Source organism: Pan paniscus, chromosome 10 (assembly GCF_029289425.2).
Source record: "Pan paniscus chromosome 10, NHGRI_mPanPan1-v2.0_pri, whole genome shotgun sequence".
Lineage (NCBI taxonomy): Eukaryota > Metazoa > Chordata > Mammalia > Primates > Hominidae > Pan > Pan paniscus.
Window position 1 is genome coordinate 109,490,708 of NC_073259.2, and position 18,100 is coordinate 109,508,807.

General features: G+C 43.1%; 1 pseudogene; it reads left to right on the forward strand.

Annotated features, from left to right (window-relative positions):
* The first annotated feature begins 4,900 nt into the window (after positions 1-4,900).
* Positions 4,901-6,004, forward strand: LOC106635405 (small ribosomal subunit protein eS27-like; annotated as a pseudogene).
* The last annotated feature ends 12,096 nt before the right edge of the window (positions 6,005-18,100 follow it).

The following is an 18,100-nucleotide window of genomic DNA, read 5'->3' on the forward strand; positions in this document are numbered from 1 at the left end:
CTGAGACAGAGTCTCCCTCTGTTGCCCAGGCTGGAGTACAGGGACACAATCTTGGCTCACTGCAACTTTCACCTCCTGGGTTCAAGTGATTCTCATGCCTCAGCCTCCCAAGTAGGTGGCATTACATGTGCACACAACCATGCCTGGCTAATTTTTGTTTTTTTAGTAGAAACGGGTTTTCACCATGTTGGCCAGGCTGATCTCAAACTCCTGGCCTCAAGTGATCCGCCCACCTTGGCCTCCCAAAGTGCTGGGATTACAGGCATGAGCTACTGTGCCCAACCTCTGAATTATCAATTCTAGTCCATTGATGTATATGTTTATCTTTGTGCCAGTACCACACACACCGTGTTTTGTTTTTTTTTTTTAATTTTGAGACAGAGCATCACTCTGTTGCCCAGATTGGAGTATGATGATGCAATCATAGCTCACTGTAGCCTCAAACTCCTGGACTCAAGCAATCCCCCTGCCTCAGTCTCCTGAATAGCAAGGACTATGAGTGTAACACCATCCCTGGCTAATTTTTTAATTTTTTGCAGAGATGGAGCCTCACTATGTCGCCCAGGCTGGTCTTAAACTCCTGGCCTTGAGTGATCCTCCCACCTTAGCCTTCCAAAGCAGCTGTTGATTGTTGTAGCTTTGTAGTAGCTTTTAAAATTAGGAAGTATGAGTCCTCCAACTTTGTTCTTTTCCTACTTTGTCTTGGCTATTCTGGGTCCCTTCCATTTCCATGTGAATTTTAGAATCAGTTTATTCATTTCTGCAAAAAAAAAAGGCAGTTGGAATTTTTATAGGGATTACATTGAATCTGTAGATTAATTTGGGAAATGTCTTAGCTTGTTCCTGCTGCTATAACAAAATACCTTAGACTGAGTAATTTATAAACAATAGAAATTTATTTATCGTTGTTCTAGAGCTGGGAAGTCCAAGATCAACACACTAGCAGATTTGGTGCTTGGTAAGGATTGCTATCTGCTTCCAAGATGGCACCTCTTGGTCCTTTCTCATATGGTTGAAGGACAAAAGGCATGGAGCACTCCTTTCTACCTTTTTTTTTTGAGATGGAGTCTCACTCTGTCAGCAGGCTGGAGTGCAATGGCGAGATCTCGGCTCACTGCAACCTCCGCCTCCCAGGTTCAAGCGATTCTCCTGCCTCAGCCTCCCAAGTAGCTGGGACTACGGCACGTGCCACCACACCTGGCTAATTTTTGTATTTTTAGTAGAGAGGGGGTTTCACCACGTTGGCCAGGATGGTCTCGACCTCCTGACCTCGTGATCCACCTGCCTCGGCCTCCCAAAGTGCTGGGATTACAGGCGTGAGCCACCACGCTCGGCCCCCTTCAACTTTTTAAAAAAGAGTACTAATCCATACATGAGGTCAGAGCCCTCGTGAATTAATCCCTTCAATAGAAGTCCTACCTCTTAATACTGTCACATAAATAGAGTAGTTTCCCCTTATCTGTGGTGAACTTTTCGAGGTTTCACTTACCCATGGTCCATCTCGGTCCAAAAATATTAAATTGAAAATTCCAGAAATAATTCATAAGTTTTAAATTTCTTGCTATTCTGCGTAGCATGTTAAAATCTCACACCATCCTGCTCTGTGCTGTCCTGGATGCTAATTTTATCCCTTTGTTCAGCATATCCCTGCGGTATATGCTACCCACCTGCTAGTCACTTAGTAGCCATCTCAGTTATCAACTGTCACAGTATTACAGTGCTTGTGTTCAAGCAACTCTTGTTTTGCTTAATAATCACCCCAGGCTGGGCGCGGTGGCTCATGCCTGTAATCCCAACCCTTCAGGTGGATCACCTGAGGTCAGGAGTTTGAGAACAGCCTGACCAATGTGGTGAAACCCCATCTCTACTAAAAATACAAAATTGGCGGGACGCGGTGGCTCATGCCTGTAATCCCAGCACTTTGGGAGGCTGAGGTGGCAGATCATGAGGTCAGGAGTTCAAGACCAGCCTGGTCAACCTGATGAAACCCCGACTCTACTAAAAATACAAAAATTAGCTGGGCATGGGGGTGTGTGCCTGTAATCTCAGTTTACTCAGGAGGCTGAGTCAGGAGAATCACTTGAACCCTGGAGGCGGAGGTTCCAGTGAGCTGAGATCGTGCCCCGCATTCCAGCCTGAGCAACAGAGCAACACTCTATCTCACAAAAATAAATAAATAAATAAATAAATAAGCCGCATATGGTGGCGCATGCCTGTAATCCCAGCTACTAGGGAGGCAGAGGCAGGAGAATCACCTGAACCCAGGAGGCAGTGGTTGTAGTGAGCTAAGATTGCACCATTGTACTCCAGCCTGTACAATAAGAGCGAAACTCTGTCACAAAAGAAAAAAAAAAGAAAAGAAAATCACCCCAAAATGCAAGAGTAGTGATCCTGGCAATTCTGATATGCCAAAAAGAAGCCTTTGCTTTTTCCAACCCTCCCTTCCATACTACTCATTTTCTGACTCCCATGCTTTGTACTCTGATGCAGTACTCTTAGTAATCAGCAGTGAGGAGATCTAGTCCTGGGCGCTCCAGAGCATTGTCATATACAGTTTGATACTATCTGCAGTTTCAGGCATCCACTGGGAGTCTTGAAACATATCCCCCATAGATAAGGTCAAGAGGAGGGTACCGTGTTGAATTCCAACATATGAATTTTGGAGGGATACCTACGTTCAAACCATAGCAGGAAGTGCTGTCATCTTAACAACATTTATGGGCCAGGCACAGCAGTTTATGCCGGTAATCCCAGCATTTTTGTAGGCCAAGGCCTGGGTTTTGTAGGCCAAACCCAGGAGTTTGAGACCAGCCTGGGCAACATGGTAAAACCTCATAACTATTAAAAAAAAAAAAATTAGGCTGGGCGCTTTGGCTCACGCCTATAATCCCACCATTTTGGGAGGCCAAGGCAGGCGGATCACGAAGTCAGTAGTTCGAGACCAGCCTGGCCAACATAGTGAAACCCCATCTCTACTAAAAATACAAAAATTAGCCGGGCGTGGTTGCATGCGCCTGTAGTCCCAGATACTTGAGAGGCTGAGGTGGGATAATCACTTGAACTTGGGAGACGGTGGTTGTAGTGAGCTGAGATCATGCCATGGCACTCCAGCCTGGGCGACAGAATGAGACTCCCTCTCAAAAAAAAAAAAAAAATTACAAAAATTAGCTGGGCATGGTGGCACACACCTGTAATCCTAGCTACTCAGAAGGCTGAGGTGAGAGGATCGATTGAGTTCAGAAAGTCAAGGTTGCAGTGAGCTGTGATCTCACCACTGCACTCCAGCATGGGAAACAGAGAGAGACCTTGTCTGAAAAAAAAAAAAAAACCATAAAAAACAATATTATATAGGCCAGGAGTGGTGGCTCATGCCTGTAATCCCAACACTTTGGGAGGCCGAGGTGGGTGGATCACCTGAGGCCAAGATTTCGAGTTCAGCCTGGCCAACATGGCGAAACCCCATCTCTACTAAAAATACTAAAATTAGCCTGCGTGGCGGTGTGTGTCTGTAGTCTCAGCTACTCGGGAGGCTGAGGCAAGAGAATTGCTTGAACCCAGGAGGCAGAGGTTGCAGTGAGCTGAGATTGTGCCATCACACTCCAGCCTGGACGACAGAGTGAGATACAAATACATATATAAATTTTTGTCAATGTTTTGGAGTTTTCAGTAACAGGTATTACAGTTCTTTGGTTAAACTTACTTATTTTGTTGAGACAAATGGTTCTTAACCTGACATTCTGTTAATTCACAGTAGACTTCTGGGAGCCTGCACACCTATTAAAATTATTTTCAGAATTTTATCTCTGTGTGTACATGCATTTTTTTTTTTTTTTTTTGAGATGGACTCTCGCTCTGTCACCTGGGCTAGAGTGCAATGGTGTGATCTCGGCTCACTGCAACCTCCGCCTCCCAGGTTCAAGCAATTCTCCTGCCTCAGTCTCCCAAGTAGCTGGAATTACAGGCGCGCGTTACCACGCCTGCTACCACGCCTGGCTAATTTTTGTATTTTTAGTAGAGATGGGGTTTCACCATGTTCGTCAGGCTGGTCTCAAACTCCTGACCTCATGATCCGCCTGCCTCGGCCACCCAAAGTGCTGGAATTACAGGTGTGAGCCACCACACCTGGGCCATGCATTCTTTTCTCAGAAAGACAGTCTGGAACCTCTATCAGAATCTCAAAGGATCGGTCTCTGACCAAATTTTTTTTTTTTTTTTTTTTTTGAGACGGAGTCTCACTCTATTGCCCAGGCTGGAGTGCAATGGCACGATCTCGGCTCACTGCAACCTCCACCTCCCAGATTCAAGTGATTTTCCTCCCTCAGCCTCCTGAATAGCTGGGATTATAGGCACGCGTTACCATGCCTGGCTAATTTTTGTTTTTTTACTAGAGACGGGGTTTCACCACGTTGGCCAGGCTGGTCTCGAACTCCTGCGCCTGGCCTGTGACCTAAATTTGTATTTTTGTTTTTATTTATTTATTATATATAATAAACAGAAATGTATTGGCTCATGATTCGGGAGGCTGGGAAGTCCAAGACTGAGAAGCTGACATCTGGCAAGGGCCTTATTCTGTGTTATCCCATGGTGGAAGGGCAAAGAGAGGGCAAGAGAGAGCCAAAAGGGGGTCAAACTCATCCTTTGATAAAGAAACTTTGATGCCTGGGAGCAGTGGCTCATGTCTGTAATCCCAGCATTTTGTAAGGCTAAAGAGGGTGGATCACTTGAGCCCAAGAATTTGAGACCAGCATGGGCAACATGATGAAACCTCATCTGTATAAAAAATTTAAAAATCAGCCAGGCACAATGGCTCATGCCTGTAATCCCAGCACTTTGGGAGGCTGAGGTGGGTGGATCACGAGGTCAGAAGTTCGAGACCAGCCTGGCCAATATGATGAAACCCCGTCTCTACTAAAAATACAAAAATTAGCTGGGCATGGTGGCGTGCTCCTAGTAATCCCAGCAACTTGGCAGGCTGAGGCAGAAGAATCACTTGAACCCAGGAGGTGGAGGTTGCAGTGAGCCAGCATTGCCCCACTGTACTCCAGCCTGGGCAACAGAATGAGACTCCATCTCAAAAAAAAAAAGTTGCCTGGCGCAGTGGCTCATGCCTGTAATCCCAGCACTTTGGGAGGCTGAGGCTGGCAGATCACCTGAGGTCAGGAGTTCGAGACCAGCCTGACCAACATAGAGAAACTCTGTCTCTACTAAAAATACAAAATTAGCTGGGTATGGTGGCGCATGCCTGTAAGCCCAGCTACTTGGGAGGGTGAGGCAGGAGAATCGCTTGAACCCGGGAGGTGGAGGGTGTGGTGAGCCAAGATTGCGCCATTGCACTCCAGCCCGGGCAACAAGAGCGAAACTCTGTCTCAAAAAAAAAAAAGTAAAAAGTCCTTTCTGGCAGTGATGACCTACCCACGAGAACATGCCTCTTGCAAAGGATCTCCTTCATCCCTCTTCAGGAGAGAAGAAGAGGAAACCCAAGAGGAAACGCCTGGTGCAGAGCCCCAATTCCTACTTCATGGATGTGAAATACCCAGGATGCTATAAAATCACCATGGTCTTTAGCATGCACAAACAGTAGTTTTGTGTTTTGGCTGCTCTACTGTCCACTGCTAGCCCACAAGAGGAAAAGCAAGGCTTACAGAAGGATGTTCCTTTAGGAGAAAGCAGCACTAAAAGCACTCTGAATCAAGAGGAGTGGGAAACCATCTCAATAAGCACATTTTGGATTAAAAAAAAAATTAGCCGGGCATGTTGGCACACATCTGTAGTCCCAGCTATTTGGGAGGCTAAGGTGGAAAGAATCACTTGAGCCTGGGAGGTGGCTCATGCCTGTAATTCCAGCAGTTTGAGAGGCTGAGGCAGGCGGGTCACTTGAGTCCAGGAATTCAAGACCAGCCTGGGCAACATGGTGAAACCCAGTCTTTATTATTTAAAAAAAAAAAAGTTCAAAAAATTAAAAATTAAATTATTAGTTACATAATTTTTAGAGGAACTTAAAGTACCCAGCTATGCATTAACTATAATAACTATTTATATAGTTGATCAAATTTTTTAGGCTATAGGACAGCTGTTGTTTCTGAAGTTAAAGTTAGCTAAAATATTTTAAAAAGTGAACACTTGCATGATAAAATATATTACAATAGGACTTGGAAAATGGAGTTAAAAAAAAACTTGGTTACTGGCATTTTTGCTGTTAATGTTGCACTGGCAGGAAAAAGAAATTAGGTGACTTTTGTGATGTAGGGGCCAAAGGAAAGGTTCCTTTTGGCCTTCTGAATGGTATTGAAAAACCAATCCACAAAAAAGCAGATTAATTGAAGAAAATGCATACAACAACTGGGGACAGTTGGGGCACATCTGTAATCCCAGCAACTCAGAAGGCTCAGGCAGGAGGATTGTTTGAGGCCTGGAGTTGGAGACCAGCCTGGGAAACATAGCAAGACCCAGTCTCTAAAGAATAAAATAAAATAAATGAAAGACAAAAACAGAAAAGACATACGGATTTATTTAACATGTATACACAGAAGCCTTTAGAATGAAGATCCAAAAATACAGGGAAAATTGTCCTTTAATGTTTAGGTTTACAAACTAGAACAGTGGTGTAGAAATGTGATTGGACAAAAAGGTTATGACCTAATGCTAATAGCCTGAGTAGGACACCCAGAAATGCCTGTGTGTCTAGATTCTTTTCAGCCTCTCTGGGTATTTTTTTTTCTGGTTATGGGGCAGGACCCTCTCTGGAATGGAGGGTCTTAGGATCAACAGTCAAAGAAGATAGCTCAGATAATTTTTTTTGGCCAATTTTTACACAGAAAGATAGAAGGAAAATAAAAGTAATCTTTTTAGGTTTTATGGCTGACTTTGGGGAAAAAGGGTTCTGATTTCTATGATCTGCCTTGGGAAGAGGGATTCTGGTTTCTATGGCTAGTTTTTGGGGAGAATGGGACTGAAAGAACATCAGGAGAAAGACAAAAAGTTTTGCTTCTGAGGCCTTCATTTTGGGGGTATTGTGTTTTTTTTAAGAGACAGGGTTTCACTCTGTCACCCAGACTGGAGTGCAGTGGCATGATCTCGGCTCACTGCAGCCTCAGCCTCCCAGGTTCAAGCGAACCTCCCACCTCAGCCTCCCAGGTAGCTGAAACTACTACACCACCACATCCAGCTAATTTCTAAATTTTTTTTGTAGAGACGGGGTCTCACTATGTTGCCAGGCTGGTCTCAAACTCCTGGCCTCAAGTGATCCTCCTGCCTCAGCCTTCAAGTAGCTAGGATTACAGGCACATGCCACCATGCCTGGCTATTTTGTTTTTGTTTTTGTAGAGACAGAGTCTTGCTGTGTTACCCAGGCTGATCTCGATCTCCTGGCCTCAAGCAATCGCCCGCCTCAGCCTCCTAAAGTGCTGGATTACAAGCATAAGCGACTATACTCAGCCAGATATCGTTTTCTGAGTCCCAAAAGTGACACAACGATTGTTATAATGAAACATAACTGTGTTAGTTGTAGCTGAGAAAGCAAAGGCTTTGGAACTTTATTTAAAGGCAAACAAAGCCAGGCGTGGTGGTGCATGCCTGTAGTCCCAGCACTTCGGGAGGATGAGGCAGGAAGATTACTTGAGCTGGGGAGATTGAGGCTGCACCAGTGAGTAATCATGCCACTGCACTCCAGCCTGACCAACAGAGTGAGACCCTGTCTCTAAATAAATAAATAAAAGCAAACGAAATATATCTAACCAATCAAAAACTTGAAACTGCCCAATCAATCCTATTGACTTACCAGTGATTAAAATGAACTGTTGGCCTTTTTTTCTTTCTTTCTTTCTTTTTTTTTTTTTTTAAGAGACAGGGTCTCCTTCTGTCACCCATGCTGGGATGTATGGCACGATCATAGCTCACTGCAGCTTTGAACTCCAAGTCTCAAGCAATCCTCTTGCCTCAGCCTCCCAAAGAAAATGGATTCTTATAAACAAAAACATCTTATGAACCCTTTCTCCAGTCCTGATTTTCTCTCAAGCTTCTGTTCTGAATCTCCAACTACTTACTAGAGAGTTCTTTATGGGATATTCACTCAAGCTTCATATGTCTAAAACCAAACATACCTTTTTGCTAACTAAAAAGTAAAACAAACACAACTCTAAAAATCTGATTTACTCTCCCAACTTTCTTATTTCTCTGCTCAATGAGCCAAATTCTACCTCTCCTTGCCACCTATGGGTTAATGCAGAGGGCCTTTCTCTGGCCTCACAGTGACCAAATCTTGTTCATTCATCCTTTATCTCCTACTCTCGGACAGTAGCCTATTTTTCCTCACCCTCAAATACCTTTGAATACCACCACTTTGCATCTAATAAAGTCTGTCCTGTACTAGGTACTCAATAAATGTTCACAGAATATGTCATGTTAATTTCTCTATTAGAAACCTTTAAAACTCATTGCCAAGGATGTTTGTAATGGTTGGTTACTATCTTAATCAGTTTTCTGCTGCTATAATGGAATACCACAGGCTGGGTAATTTATAAAGAAAACAAATTAATTTCTCACAGTTCTGGAGACTGGAAAGTCCAAGAGCTTGGCATTGCCTCTGGCGAGGCCTTTGTGTTGCATCATAACATGGCAGAAGGTTAAGCAAGCTTATGAGAACAAGAGGAGAAATAGAACTGAATTCATCCTTTATCAGGAGCCCACTCCTGAGATAATAGCGTTAATCCATTTATGATGGCAGAGCTCTCATGACTGAATTACCTCTTAAAGAAAGCACCTCTTACACCTGTAATCCCAGCACTTTGGGAGGCCGAGGCAGGTGGATCACAAGGTCAGGAGATTGAGACCATCCTGGCTAACGCAGTGAAACCCCGTCTCTACTAAAAATACAAAAAAATTACCAGGCGTGGTGGCGGGTGCCTGTAGTCCCAGCTATTTGGGAGGCTGAGGCAGGAGAATGGTGTGAACCTGGGAGGTGGAGCTTGCAGTGAGCTGAGATCACACCACTGCACTCCAGCCTGGGTGACAGAGCAAGACTCCATCTCAAAAAAAAAAAAAAAAGAGAAAGCACCTCTTTTTTGTTTTGTTTTGTTTTGAGGCAAGGTCTTGCTATGTTGCCAAGGATGGTCTCAAACTCCCGGCCTCAAGTGATCCTCCTGCCTCAGCCTTCCAAAGTGCTGGGATTACAGGCATGAGCCTCTGTGCCCAGCTAACAGCACCTCTTAATACTGTTATAATGGCAATTATGCTTTTTTTTTTGAGTTGGAGTCTCACTCTGTCACCCAGGCTGGAGTGCAATGGTGTGATCTCAGCTCACTGCAACCTCCTCCTCCCAGATTCAAGCAATTCTCCTGACTCAGCCTCCCAAGTAACTGGGATTACAGGCGCCCATCACCACACCCAGCTAATTTTTGTATTTTTAGTAGAGACAGGGTTTCACCATGTTGGCCAGGCTGGTTTCGAAATCCTGACCCCGTGATCCGCCCACCTCGGCCTCCCAAAGTGTTGGGATTACAGGCGTGAGCCACCGCGCCCGACTGGCAATTACATTTGAACATGAGTTTTGGCAGGAACATTTAAATAATAGCAGTTACTTACATTTTTAGAAGGCTAACTTTTTAAGGGCAGCGTCTTTCTTATTCTTCTCTGTATCCCCAGTGCTACCACACTGGAGTTCAATAAATGTTTGTTGAATTCATGAAGGATGAGGCTTGAATTTCTTAACTTAGCATTCAGATACTTCCATAATCAGATCCAACTGACTACCTCTCTCCAGTTCAGTCAAACATTGTGGAATCGGGGGGAAACTCACTGTTTCCAGGACTCTGTAGATTTTGCTTCTATAGTGAGGTTTGCCATTACCATTGGGAAAGCCATCCAGCCACTCTGTGGTTCAGATTCCTCTGCAAAATGAAGGATTAGTCAAGAGTGAAACTCCTCAGACTTTAATGTCTACATACAAAGCACCTGGCCGGGCGAGGTGGCTCAAGCCTGTAATCCCAGCACTTTGGGAGGCTGAGGCAGGTAGATCACGAGGTCAGGAGAACGAGACCATCCTGGCTAACAGAGTGAAACCCCATCTCTACTAAAAATACAAAAATTAGCTGGGCGTGGTGGCGGGCGCCTGTAGTCCCAGCTACTCGGGAGGCTGAGGCAGGAGAATGGCGTGAACCTGGAGGTGGAGCTTGCAGTGAGCCGAGATGGTGCCACTGCACTCCAGCCTGGGCGACAGAGTGAGACTCCATCTCTAAAAAAACAAAACAAAAAAACAAACAAAAAAAGCACCAAAGACCTTGAACATGCACAATCAGACTGTGATTCTGCATTTCTACAAGCTCCCAGGGGATGCTAATGCATGAATATTTGTACCTTTTTCTACCTTTCAAAGATCATGTTGAAATTTAATCCCCAGTGTGGCAGTATTGAGAAGTGGGGCCTTTAAGAGGTGACTGGGCCATGAGGGCTCTGCTTTCATGACGGATTAATCCATTTCTGGATTCACGGATTCATGAATTAATGGATTATTATGAGAGTAGGACTGGTGGCTTTCTAAGAAAAGGGAGACACCTGAGCTAGCATACTCAGTCCCCTTACCATGAGACATCCTGCACAGCCTTGGGAGTCTGCAGAGAGTCCTCACCAGCAAGAAGGCTCTCACCAGATATGGTCCCTTGACCTTGGACTTCTTGGCCTCCATAACTATAAGGAATAAATTCCTTTTCTTATAAATTACCCAGTTTCAGTTATTCTGTTTTAAGCAACAGAAAACAGACTAAGACAACTATTGAAGTAATTTTGAAGTTCTATGTTCTCTGGTCTATTTATTGTCTTTTTCATGACTGATGCTATAAAGTTCTGTATATTGCTTCTCTTTCCTGAGATGCTTTCTCTATTCATTTCCCTCCATATAAATCCAACTCACCTTTTCAAGCTCTTTCTCCTGGGCAAAGCCTTCCATTACTACTCTAGTTCCCCAATTCCCCCCATCTTTATTATATTATAGTATCCATTGCTGGCACTTGGAATGTTACACTAATCACCTACAACTATTAATTGTTGCTTATCATTATGTACACAAGTAACCAGTTATATATATTTTTTTCTTTCCTAGGAGGCTTACCACAGTGGCTCAGGTATAGTAAGTTGCAAGTTTTGTTGAATAAATGAATGAATGAATGAATAACTTACTACAGCATTGGTGCTCCAGAGAGATATCAAATGTTTCAGTATTTTATAAAATTGTTTTCCAGAACATAGAGGAAACTGCCAATTTGGAATTTCCCCAGCCTATTCAAATGAGGCAGTCCAAGCTAAGCAATAATTTGATCCATTCAAAAGTTAACGATATTAAAAATAAATGTTGATATTAAATTTCAAATTTCTCTTTAGCTTCTGAAACACTGGCATTTGCTACTGCTGTTTTTGTCTCACTTTTCAAAGCCAAATACACACAATATATTATGCATGAGAAATTAGCATCATATTGCATAAAAGATTTGTCCATAGAGTATGATTTGTTATTATATCATGATTTCAACAGCTTGGTCAAACAATCTGCTTTATACTAAATATCATGCTGCATGCCAAATAATGAAGTGGACTTTCTGCCTGTTGAAAGACAAAGAATCTTTATTATTGATATAGAGAAGTTGTTTTAATCTTAAAGTTAAAATAAGGAAGTTCTTTGAATATTGCTTAACTCACAACTGTGGGAAAAAACGTAGAAGCATTTCAGAACCTACCATCCTACTTTGCATTTCTATTGAACAGTTGTGTTTTAACCACCTTGCAATATTTGTTGTATAAAATACACTTTAACCCTAATATAAATTTATAATTTTTGACAAGAGTAAGTAACTATATTACATATTACCAAATTTTTGATCAGATAAATATTTTGGTTGTAAGTCATTATAATTGAAATTTACTGTAAAATCTCTTGGTAAACTTGTAAAGTATTAGCTCCACAAATGTAAAGCATTATAATCATTACTATGCAAAACATATAATATTTCTGAAAATGCTGGAAAATATAAGCTAAATGAGTACACCTAGTAAAAGTAATGTATCACTTGAATAGGAGCTATAAAGTATAATGAATCTTATTCTTAACAGATTTTAGTCATTTAAGTTTGTTTTCTTTAAAGAATTTCTATTCTTAATTTAGTTTACATACCTCTGATGGAAACTTCTCTTCACAAAGTAAAGTGAAAATTCTCAGAAGACAGACATTAATATTCACTTTTAACTATCTTTTCATTTATGTAGTTCTCTAGCTTCTGATAAAATATTTATGGAAGGAGGTCATCTTTAGTTCTGGTTTTGCAAAGCTCTCTGTCATCTGTAATCTCAGTTCTTCAGAATAGAGCAACACAGAATACAGAATTCATAGAGACCAGAAGGGCTGACTCAGGCCTGGCATTTTTATAGAATGCTTAGAGCCAGAAGAACCTCGGAGATCATCTGTTCCAGTCTCCTTGTTTTACAACTGGGGATGCTGTGGCCTTGAGGTCACCCTGCTCATTAACTTGAACTCTTCTTTTCTTCAGTCCGTAGTTCTTTCCATCTTGTGAAGTGAGACATGGGAAAACTAAGAATACTAAGAGCATCAGAAAACACAGGTAGGTGAAAGAGGTAACAAAGTCTCTTCCAGACGGCCGTGAAGCCCTGCCATTTGCAGCTTGCATCTCCACACCTGGCTCAACTCTCAATGGCTGCCATCCTTGAGCGGCTTAAACCTCAACCAGTGACTGGCAATTACTAGACTGTTGATTAGACAAATGGAATATCTCTAAATGGGTTTTATTATCTGTATCTGTCACAAGATAGCCACACTTTTCAAAAAGGAAAACAAATGTTTACTTTATCCCACAGATTCTTATCGTGTGTGCACTGAATGTTCATTACACGTACTTCCTTCTAACATTTATCAAGCGCTTACTGTGGGCCAGTCAGTATGCTGTTTGCTTCAACCGCATTGCATAGTCCCCCCGTGTCTGCAGGGGATACGTTCCATGACTCCAGTGGGTGCCTGGAACTGCAGATAGTATCCTGAACCCTATATATACTGTTTTATCCTATATCTACAAACCTATGATAAAGTTAAACTTATAAATTAGGCACAGAAATAAATTAACAACAATAACTAATAATAAAATAAAACAGCAATTATAACAATACACTGTAATAAAAGTTATGTGAATGTAATCTCTCTGTCTCAAAATGTCTTACTGTACTGTATTCACCTATTTTCCTCAACCAGGGTTGACCGTGGGTAACTGAAATCAAGGAAAGCAAAACCACAGATAAGGGGCAACTATTGTACTTCATTAAATCTTTATAGCTGGCTGGGCGCGGTGGCTTAAACCTGTAATCCCAGCACTTTGGGAGGCCAAGGCGGGCGGATCACGAGGTCAGGAGATCGAGACCATCTTGGCTAACACGGTGAAACCCCGTCTCTACTAAAAATACAAAAAAATAAGCCAGGCGTGCTGGTGGGCGCCTGTAGTCCCACCTACTTGGGAGGCTGAGGCAGGAGAATAGCGTGAACCTGAGAGGAGGAGCTTGCAGTGAGCCGAGATCGCGCCACTGCACTCCAGCCCGGGTGACGGAGCGAGACTCCATCTCAAAAAAAAAAAAAAAAATCTTTATAGCTGAGTGTGGTGGCTCACACCTGTAATCCCAGCATTTTGGGACACTGAGGCGGGTGGATAACCTGAAGTCAGGAGTTCGAGACCAGCCTGGCCAACATGGTAAGACCTTGTCTCTACTAAGAATACAAAAAATTAGCCAGGTGTGGTAGTGGTGCCTGTAATCCCAGCTGCTCAGGAGGCTGAGGCAGGAGAATCGCTTGAACCTGGGAGGCAGTGGGTACAGTGAGCCAAGATTGCGCCATTGCACTCCAGCCTGGGAGAGTGAGACTCCATCTCCAAAATAAATAAATAAATAAATCTTTATAAACAACACCATTAAGTAAATACTATTATTCTTCCATATTTTAAAGGCAATGAAATTGAAGCTTAGGTAAGTTAAGCAATTTGCCCAAGGTGCATAGCTAGTAAGCAGCAGAGCTAGAATTAGAGTCCAAGCTGTCTGACATCAGAACCAGACCTCCTCAGCACTATTTCTGTGCTCTGCCTCTGGGGAAAAAAAAAACTGGCCTACCCAAAATAAGAAATTTCCTTATAAAAAGAAATAACACATACACACATACACATATGAAAACTGAAAATATTTACAAATTATTCTCTAAATGGCGTGTTCTTCTTTTCCTATTATTTGGGAAGAGTAAGTACGTCATCAATACTATGAGAAACTTCAGAGTAATTCACCAGTATTTTTTTTTTTTTCTTTGAGGCAGGGTCTTACTCTGTCACCCAGGCTGGAATGAAGTAGTGTAATCTTGGCTCACTGCAGCCTCAACCTCCAGGCTCAAGCAATCCTCCCACTTGGGACTACAGGCATGTGCCACTATGCCTGGCTATTTTTTTTTTTTTAATGTTTTGGTAGAGTTGAAGTCTCACTATGTTGTCCAGGCTGAGTCATTTTCAATTTCAATTATATTTTTGCAATGCATCATTTTAAATACATATATATATATCTCTACAACCCTAACTTCCTCACCCAGAATCTCCTTCTCAGAACTAATCACTATTTTTTTTTTTTTTTTTGAGATAGACTTTTGCTCTTATTGCCCAGGCTGGAGTGCAGTGGTGCAATCTCGGCTCACCGCAACCTCCACCTCCCAGGTTCAAGCGATTCTCCTGCCTCAGCCTCCCAAGTAGCTGGGATTACAGGCATGCACCACGATGCCCGGCTAATTTTGTATTTTTAGTAGAAACAAGGTTTCTCCATGTTGGTCAGGCTGACCTCGAAATCCCAACCTCAGGTGATCCACCCTCCTTGGCCTCCCAAAGTGCTGGGATTACAGGCGTGAGCCGCCACGCCTGGCCAAACTAATTACTATTAATGGTCTTGTGTTTCTTTCTAAATGTATTATATGCATATACAGATGCATGCATATTTCCTTTAATATAAATAGCAGCATAATATTTACACTGTTCTGTATCTTTTTACACTTAAAAATAACATATCTTGGCAAATATTCTGTATCAATACATGTAGAGTTACTTCGTTCTTTTCAACAGCTGTAAAACATTCTGTTGGGGAGATACTGGGAAGAAGATGAACTGAAAAGGGAGAAATTTATTAACAATAATACATAGCATTTCTCAGGCTCTGTTTTCTATGCATAAAACTGTAAGACTCCTAACCCCCATGCAAAGCCCATGCGTGCGTGTTCTCTCAGCCTACAATGGGGAGATATTCAGGTGCACTCTCCGATGTGCCAACACACAGAGAGGTTCAAGCCGTGCAGGGTAGTCCTTTCCCCATCACGTCTCATAAAAACTTCTGTGTCAAGTCAAAAGAACTTACTCGGCCGGGTGCAGTGGCTCATGCCTGTAATCCTAGCACTTTGGGAGGCTGAGGCGGGCAGATCACTTCAGGTCAGGAGTTCGAGGCCAGCCTGGCCAACATGATGAAAACTTGTCTTCTAAAGATACAAAAATTAGCCGGGCGTGGTGGCACGTGGCTGTAGTCCCAGCTACCTGGGGGGCTGTAGAATTGCTTGAACCGGGAGGGGGAGGTTGCAGTGAGCTGAGATCGAGCCACTGCACTCGAGCCTGGGAGACAGAGTAAGATGTCTCCAAAAAAAAGAGAAAAAAAATCAACTTAGTTCTGGTTTCAACATGATACATAAACTCTTCAAATCTGAGTGAGTAGCAACATGCAACATTCAGAATTGGCTTTGTCCTACAGTAACTAAGTGATTCCTTGGAATAAGAATCTTCTTAGAAGGCTCCTGATCTTTCATGCAAATAGACCTCTGGTGGGCCCTCTCTAGCTAACCTCCCAACAGTCCCATTAGGGTCTCAATCCATTTAATGAAACCGTAACCATTGGCTCAAGATGAGTGATTCCAGTCTTCCCTGCCATCCCCTAAATACACACAATGAGGTGCTCCTGTAGAGTCAGCGCACCTCCTGTAAGCCTCATTGGTAGGCATGGAGAAAAGAGACTTCCATTAATGGACACCAAAGTTGGTGTTATTGCTCTCACTTACAGCTGAGGAAAGTGAGGTTAAGTACTAGCTAAGGAAAGAAGTGGGGCTGAAGTATTCATACAGGGGACAGTTATTAGTCTTCTCTTCCCACAAACTGCCTCTCCAGGGCTGGAGAACCCCTGTCTATCCACAACCATTCCAAGCACAACCTGTATTCACACTCCTATTAAATTCTAAGTTTATCATGTACAGCTGTGTGCCCTTGGGCACTATGCATGTTTGATCATTCATTCATTCAATAAATATTCATCCCAGCACTTTGGGAGGCCAAAGCAGGTGGGTCACTTGAGGTCAGGAATTCAAGACTAGCCTGGCCAACATGGCAAAACCCTGTCTCTACTAAACATACAAAAATTAGCCGGGTGCGGTGGCTCATGCCTGTAATCCCAGCACTTTGGGAGGCCAAGGTGGGCAGATCACCTGGGGTCAGGAATTTGAGACCAGCCTGGCCAACATGGCAAATCCCTGTCTTTACTAAAAATACAAAAATTAGCTAGGGATGGTGGCGGACGCCTGTAATCTCAGCTACTGGGGAGGCTGAGGCAGGGGAATCACTTGAACCCCGGGAAGCAGAGGTTGCAGTGAGCCAAGATTGCACCACTGTACTCCAGCCTGGGTGACAGAGCAGACTCCATCTCAAAAATAAATAAATAAGGCTGGGCATGGTGGCTCATGCCTGTAATCCCAGCACTTTGGGAGGCCAAGGCAGGTGGATCACCTGAGGTCAGGAGTTTGAGACCAGCCTGACCAACATGGAGATGCTCCGTCTCTACTAAAAATATAAAATTAGCCAGGTGTGGTGGCGCATGCCTGTAACCTCAGCTACCTGGGAGGCTGAGGCAGGAGAATCACTTGAACCTGGAAGGTGGAGGTTGCAGTGAGGCGAGATCATACCATTGCACTCCAACCTGGGCAAGAAGAGTGAAACTCCATCTTAAAAATATATATAAATAAAAATAAATAAATAAATAAATATTTACTGAGTCCTGGCCATTGAGCCCAGGCATGCTTTCTCCTGGGGCTTTGTCCCAAAAGAGGCACAACTTGAAGCTTTCAACATGTAAACAAGTAGGTAAGTAAGATATATACAGTTAGCAATAAATTCTCTGGAGGAGAGGAAGGGTAAGGTGATAAAGTGTAACTAGGAAGAAGAGGCTGTTTTAGATAGAAGGGCCAGGAAAAGGCTCAAAGAAGGTGACATTCCAGCTGAAGCCTGAAGTGTGGGAGGTAAGAAGGAACCAGTCATGCAAAGACTGAGGATAAGCATATAGGCACAGTGTACAGCAGCTGCTGGACCTGTTCGGCTCATTTCAGCATAGCACAATGTGTCACTCAAAATATACCTATCAAATAAAAATGAATCCACATTGCTTTGCCAAGGACTAAAACATATTTTAAGGCCAAGTATTACCATAAAATTTTACTTAAAATATATTGAAATAGGCTGGGCGCAGTGGCTCATGCCTCATGCCTGTAATTCCAGCACTTCGGGAGGCCGAGGCAGGTGGATCACCTGAGTTCAGGAGTTCAAGACCAGCCTGACCAACATAGGAAAACCCCATCCCTACTAAAAATAACAAAAATTAGCCAAGCGTAATCCCAGCTACTTGGGAGGCTGAAGCAGGAGAATCACTTGAACCTGGGAGGCAGAGGTTGCAGTGAGCAGAAATCATGCCTGGGCAACAAGAGTAAAACTCTGTCTCAAAAAAAAAAAAAAAAAAAACAATTAAAATAGTTTATATTATTACATTTATTTATTTATTTATGTATTTTGAGACGTAATTTTGCTCTTTGTTTCCCAGACTAGAGTGCAATGGCACAATCTTGGCTCCCTGCAACCTCCACCTCCTGCCTCCCGAGTTCAAGTGATTCTCCTGCCTCAGCCTCCCAAATAGCTAGGATTACAGGTGTGCACCACCACACCCAGCTAATTTTGCATTTTTAGTAGAGATGGGTTTTCACCATGTTGGTCAGGCTGGTCTCGAACTCGTGATC